Source organism: Marmota marmota, unplaced genomic scaffold (assembly GCF_001458135.2).
Source record: "Marmota marmota marmota unplaced genomic scaffold, marMar, whole genome shotgun sequence".
In the NCBI taxonomy this organism is placed as follows: Eukaryota; Metazoa; Chordata; class Mammalia; order Rodentia; family Sciuridae; genus Marmota; species Marmota marmota.
The window spans coordinates 5,734,480-5,740,732 of record NW_026000241.1 but is presented as its reverse complement, the minus strand read 5'-3'; positions in this window follow the sequence as shown (position 1 = coordinate 5,740,732).

The window sequence follows — 6,253 nt, the reverse complement described above, 5'->3', positions numbered from 1 at the left end:
GCCAAACAAGTGCCCTACTGCCCGGCCCCGGCCCCGGCCCCAGCCCCACCTGTTACTGACATTTTAGAACCAAGATTTCAGCATGGGAATGTGGGTAGGAGCCGTTCACCCGTGGCACCCAGCAATCAACTCTGCATTTCCAATCAACTTTCTCCCCCTGGAGCTGGAGGTGTAACCAGGGTCTCCTGAGTGCCCTGCCCCTGAGCTCCACCGTGGCCCCTGCCGCCCTCTCTGTCTCCTGGTCTAGCTAAAGCCCTGCTGCAGCAAGAGGCCTGGACCCGGCTCCATCCCCTGACCCCCCAGATCCTGAGTCTGCCATGGCAGGGTGAGCCATGGGACCTTGGCCCTTCTGTCATTCTTTATTTTGACAAATCTACCTGACTTGCTCCCTGTGACCCCAGGAAAGTTTCACACTACAGTTTCAGCTTTATGATTTTTAAAATCTCTATAAACACAAATATAACATTTATCTGGGTCCTTTAATAATTAGGGACCCCTCAGGCAGTCCCTTTGGCACATCCAGCCTTCTGTCGTGCTACGTTAAGATTTTTGTTTCAGCCCTATGAATGTCCATACCAAGAGTGTTAGGGTCGTTATGCCAGGAACTGTGACCAAAGACCAAATAGATTTTTATGATACCTAAGGAGGACATCATCGTGGTCTGTTTTTGGTTGCTATAACAGGATACCTGAGGCAGTGAAGTTTATAAAGGAAAGAGGTTTATTTATATTTAGTTCACAGTTCTGGAGGGGAAGCCCAGAGCGGGGTGCTGACATCTGGTGAGGGCACTCCTGTGCTATCCCGACAGGCAGCAAGCATGCCACTTTTTTTATTTAAAAGAAAAAGCTACGCCCTTGATAACATTAACCCATAACAGATCCATCCACTCATGAGGTCAGAACCCTCACAACCCCGCCACCTCCCAGAGTCTCTGCCTCTCAACACCCGCTGCACAGGGCACGTTCCCAGCCCAAACCTGGAGGTGCTCTAACCAGAGCAGGTGCTGTTGGCACGGGGGGTGGGGGTGGGGGTAGAGGCTGGGGATGGTGCTCGGCACCCCACAAAGTCCTGAATATTACTGACCCCGACAAGGAAGACACGAAGCACTGACACCTGCTGGAACAGGACGAGCCGGGAAACACCGCGCTGGGGTCCTAGGATATGTCCAGAAGGGGCAGCCTGGGGCTGTCAGGAGCTGCAGGAGGGGACGTGGAGTGACGTGGAGTGGGGCAGGGTCTCCTGAGGGGGAAGTTAGTGGGCACAACATGGAATGTGCTCGCTGCCTCTGCAGCGTAGACCTAGAAGTGGTTCATTGGTGTCCACCTCAGTTTACAGACGGGGTGACCGCAGCCTGGTGTGACCTGGTACAGGGAGGGGCGGAGGGGTGGCTGCTGCCCACTCATCGCTGTGGGGTGTGGGGGCTCCGGGGGATGCTTCACTTCACGTCTGCGAAGCAGGACGAGCCGGCCAGGGACGGGGGACAGCAAGACAGTAGGGGAGAGCCAAGGTCAGGGACGAGACCTGGGCCCTGGAACCCCTGCTGCCATCTCTGGGCTGGCCCCACCTGTCACTGTAGCCACCTCTGCAGTGGGATGCCAGGACCCACAGTGAGGCCCTGTGGCCCTCCCAGCCACCACGGGGAGAGGCAGCTGGCCTGCCCCCAGGACCTCCCAAGCCCCCAGGTTCCCACCTGTGCACCTCCATTTCCAGACCAGGACCCAGGGTTTCCACAGGTCACCCAGCGACTCCCAAAGGTAAGGCAGAGAGCCCGGCTTCCCCCCGAGGCCTCAGCCAGGGATCTGTAGTCAAGCAAATGGGCCAAACCTGCAGGGACCTGGTACAGGGCGTCACTCCACCTGCGCAGACCCCAGGGCCAGCACCTGTGGACCTCCCAGCGCAAGGGCTGGAGCAAACGCGACGGATCCGCCCACGGCCTGCTTCATTTCAGTTTGTACCCAGCACAGGCAACATGAGCCCAAAGAACACATTATTCAAACAGCCTCAGAATCGTGTCCGGCACCCGGCATAAGTGCTGGATGTCTTTGTCCTTGGTGCTGTGCAACCCCAGGCAAATGACTTTCCCTCCCTGAGTCTCCATCATCTTCCCCTGTAAAAGGGGAGCCTAAGACACCGCGGTGGCGGGATTAAAGGAGCTGCTTTAGGGGCTGAGTACAGGTCACCGGTAAGAGCCAGCGCTGTTCCGCCCGCCCTTCAGGTCGCCTCCGAAACTGAAAGGTGTCGTCAGCTCCTTTTCGCAGCGAGGCACAGAGCTTGGGCCGCTTGCTGCCAAGCGCTCCGCAGCAAAGCCCAGGAGGGGGAACTCGAATTCGCGCCACCGCTCCTGAGCATGCGCAGACCCGCACGTCGCAGCAGGTTAGCAGCAGGAGGCTCTTCTTGTTAGGGACCTTGCTCAGAAGTTGAAGACAATGATACAGTCAAACGGGACTTTCACAGGGGACAAGGAGGCACTGGCCTGGGCCTTCCCGCGGGCAGCCAGCCGGACCCAGGCCGGCCCTCAGCAGAGGCCCAGTTGGTCTGCAGTCAGGACCCGGCCGATGGGGGTGCACCAAGGGGAGCGCACAGTCCCCCAAAGGCTCCTAATTGCTCAGGGTCAGTGGGTCACCGAGATAATCCTCTGGGCCACATGGGAGGGGGAGGGGGGTCTCTGCCACGGCCAGGGAAGCTTCTGGAACTCCCCGGGCCCAGTCAAGTCCAATTAGCCAGTGAGGCGGGAACGTGGGCCGGGGCCAGCGGGGCTCCTGGGCAGGAGAAGGACCTGGCCCAGGCCCAGCTCACTCACGGAAGGAGGCCACCGGCAGGGGCCGCGTCGGGGACGGGAGGGGAGGATGCTGGCTTTTGGTCTGTGGGGTGCTCCTGTTAGCTGCAGGGCCTGGGGTCCTGCTGCTGCCTGGGTGATCTGAGTTCTGCTCAGGGAGGACAGAGTGTGTGACCGTCCCTGTAGGAGGGCCCAGAGTCGTCACACTAAATAAAGACAGAACGTGGAGTGAGGTCAGCAGGGCTGGGCAGAGGGGCCGCGGCAGCGTTGCTTCAGTGAGCCCTGATGGGCTGCGGGGGCATTTGGGGGGCCTGTGGATGGTGGGGGCTGCAGAGCAGCTCAGTACAGCCCCTGCGCCTGGCCCAGCCCACTGCACTTACACGTGCTGAAGCGGAAAACCTCGAGTCTGTTCTACCCCCAGCAATAAAAATCACCTGCACCAGGTTTGCAGCCAGCACTTGGCCGTTCAAGGAAACTGACTCAGGAGGCTGAGCGGGGGCCGTTGTTGGTGGCGAGGTGTTTGAAGATTTGGGAAGACGTGCTTACGTTGGTGTCAATGCTTAGTAAACAGCATAGACAAGAAAGCCCCATCTCAGGACAGAAAGGAGCTAGAACCTCTCTCTGTTCCAAAGGGATCCGACCTTGACGACAGAGTTGACACGGCGGTCCCCCATCATGGTTCTGGAGACCAGAGGTCCCCCACCAAGGTGTCTGCAGGGCCACGCTCCCTCCAGAGGCTCTAGGGCTGGTCCTTCCTGTGCCTTCCCCGCGTCTGGGGGCTCCTGGTGCTCCCCCGCTGTGCTCTCCCCGCGGTGAACTTTCTTTTTTTTCTTTTTTTCTTTTTTTTTTTTTTGTCTTCCCAGGTCAGAAATTTCCTTCTGCTTTTCTCTTATCAGAAAACTGTCAGTGGATGTTTTTAAATTGAGACCTACTGTCCGTATTCTTTATGGGGTACATTATGGTCCCCTAAAGCATGCATCCCATGTGTGATCATCAAGTTAGAGGCATAAGCACTTCCATCTCTCTTCGACCATTAAATGATTTTTGTGTGTTGGAAACCTGGACTCTTCCTTCCTGGACGTTTTGAATGTATCGTAGATCGTTTAACCAGTCATTACCCTACTGAGCTGCAGAAAACCAGGACTAACCCTCCCGTCCAACTTCTTCCTGTTCCCTTCCCTTCCTGAGGTCTAGGGGGCGCTATTCCACCGTGTTCTTCTATGAGATCAACTTTTTATTGGTCACGTAGGAGGGAGAACATGTCATGTTTGTCTTCCTGCATTGGTCCTGTCTAGCTTAACATAATGACCTCAGTTCCATCTATGTTGGGATTTCCATTTTTCGTGGCTGAATAATGTCCCCTTGTACACGTATGCCACATTTTCTTTATCCTTTCATGCACCCACGGACATCCAGGTGGATACTGTATTTTAGCTGTTGTAAATGGAGCTGTAATAAACACAGGGGTGCAAAGACCCTTTCGGTATGAATATTTCATCTCCTTCACATACACATCCAGTGGTGGAATTGGTGGATCATGCGGTTGTTCTATTTTTGATTTTTGAAGACTCTCCACACTGTTTCCCGTGGCGGCTGTACTAACATACACTCCCACCCCCAGGGAATAAGAATCCTCCTTCCTTGTATCCTGGCCAGCCCTTGTTGGCGCCTGTCTCTGAGGTGATCGCCATTCTAACTGGTGAGAGGATCCCTCTCTGTGGTTCTGATCTTCATTTCTCTGATGATGATGAATGAGTGTCATTGGATCTAGGACCTACCCAAATAGGATGAGCTCATCTTGAGATCCTTCTCTTATTGTATCTGCGAAATCTTTTTCTGACCAGGCAAGGTGGGACATACCTGCAATCCCGGCTATTCAGGAGGCTAAGGCAGGAGGACTGCAAGTTTGAGGCCAGTCTCAGCAACTTGGCAAGACCCTGTTTTGAAATTAACAAAAAAAAAAAATTGAGGGGCTGGGGAAGTATCTCAGTACTAGAGCCCCTTGGGGTCGATCGTCAATACCACCAACAAGTAAACATGAACCCCCTTCATCGTTCACCCCACTACCGCCCCCAGCATGCTCCACGGACAGGATGGGGCATCGGACCCGAGCCTTATCAGTTCTTTGGGCAAAGTTTGTTCCTTTATCTCCCTTCCTGCTGCTGGCCCAGTCCACCCAGCTGTCTCATGACAGTTCTCTTTGAAGACAAAAACCCCAGCATTGAAACCGCTATATACCCAACGCTTGCCAGATCAACATCAAAGTCAGACTGAGCAGACCAGTCCAGGCAGTGGGCCGAGCTGAGGGGTCCCGGAGAGGATCGGGGCTCATGCTCCGCCCTGGGGAGGCCCCTGCCCCACTCTTACAGAGGCCAGAGTCTTGTGCCACCATTTGCTTTGAAGTCTCACCTGCTACCCTTGGGTATTCAGGAAGAATACCCAAAGGTACACTCTTCTCTGTTTCTCAAAAAGTTAAACCCAGAATCACACACGGTCCAGCGATCCGACCCCTAAGTATAGACCTGAGTGGATCGAATTCAAGAGCGTTCTTAGCCACACTCTCTCAGTAGCTGAAAGGCAGACGTGCTCCAAACGTCCGTGACACGATTGGGTCCGTCCACCATGGAATGTTACTCTGCCATCAGAGGGAGCCAAGCACCGAGGCATGTCATGTGAACCTGGAGCACCCGTGCTGAGTGACAGAAGCCACACAAAGGCCACATAGCCTGCGATCTCACTGATAGGGACTGTCGGGAGCAGGCTGATCCACAGGGACAGTGGCTGCCGGGGGCTGGGGCAGGGGGAGTGACTGCTCGAGGGGACGGGGTCTCCTTCTGCTAGGATGAACGTGCTCTGGAACTACCCCGAGGAGAGGGCCGCACAGCCTGGCGAATGTCCCTGACGCCTTGCCATCGTGTACTTTAAAGTGCTCCATGTTAGATCATTTCAATTTGCCTCAATGGGAGAGAAGGATTTACTTCTCTAAGGCACAGTCTCCTGATTTTAAAGCCAGGATAATTCACGTGTCCTTTGGGGTTGGGGTTGGGGCTCAGTGGTAGAGTGCTCGCCTAGCAGGCACGAGGCACTGGGTTCGATCCTCAGCACCATATAAATGTAAAATAAAGATATTGTGTCCACTTAAACCTAAAAAATAAATGTTTTAAGAATAAACACGTCTTTTGAAACTATGGAGATGCTCAGCAGTTCTGGGCCAGGAAAGATCTCAGCACCTGTCAACTGATATCATGAGGCTTTTGTATCATTGACACAGTTTATCCTTTGTGGGCTCTGGGGGTGTTGTTTTTGTTTGTCTGCTTGTTTGTTTGGGGTGCCAGGGATTGAACTCAGGGGTGCTTAACCACTGAGCCACTTCCCCAGCCTTTTTTATTTCACTTTTAAATTTTGAGACAGGGTCTTGCTAAGTTGCTGAGGCTGGCTTTGAACTCGTGATCCTCCTGAGCTGCTGGGATTACTGGG